Below are 621 nucleotides of genomic sequence, written 5' to 3' on the forward strand. Positions count from 1 at the left end.
CAGCAGCAGCATTGAGCCCGCCGCAGCCCCCTGCATGCGGGTTTTGCTGCTGCCATGGGGCAGCACTTCGGCAACTGGGCTAAAGCCTAAGGGCCCTAGGCCCAAACCCTAAACCCTAAACCCTAAACCCTTGAGCCCAAACCCTCGCTCCCGGAAACCGTGACTGGGGAGTGGCATAGGACTGAGGGGCAGGGACTCAATTGAGTAAAAAGTGGGCCAGACGAGGGTTTAGGGTTTTGGATTAAGGTTTTAGAGTTTAGGGTTTAGGGTCTAGGGTTTAGGGTTTAGGGTTCAGGGCTTTGGCTTTGGGCTCATATATTGGCCTTGACGCTGCAGTCACGCCTGGGAAAAAAGAGAAAAAGCCCTTGACAGGCCTCCAGGGTTTAGGGTTTAGGGTTTAAGGTTTGGGGTTTAGGGTTTGGGGGGTAGGGGGGCTGGGTTGGAGAAATGGGTGTGTCGCTGTCGAGGGTTTAGGGTTTAGGGTTTGAGGTGGATCATTTGGTTTGTAAAGGAATTGGAAAAGGGGGAAAAGTGGGAAAGATGAGACAGAGTCACTTGAGGCCTGCGGAGGCCCTCGGAGGGCCCCTGGGGGCCCCTGAGGCCCTTGAGGAATGAAAAGAA

Source organism: Eimeria tenella, genomic scaffold, assembly GCF_000499545.2.
Source record: "Eimeria tenella Houghton genomic scaffold, Eth_scaff2150, whole genome shotgun sequence".
Lineage (NCBI taxonomy): Eukaryota > Apicomplexa > Conoidasida > Eucoccidiorida > Eimeriidae > Eimeria > Eimeria tenella.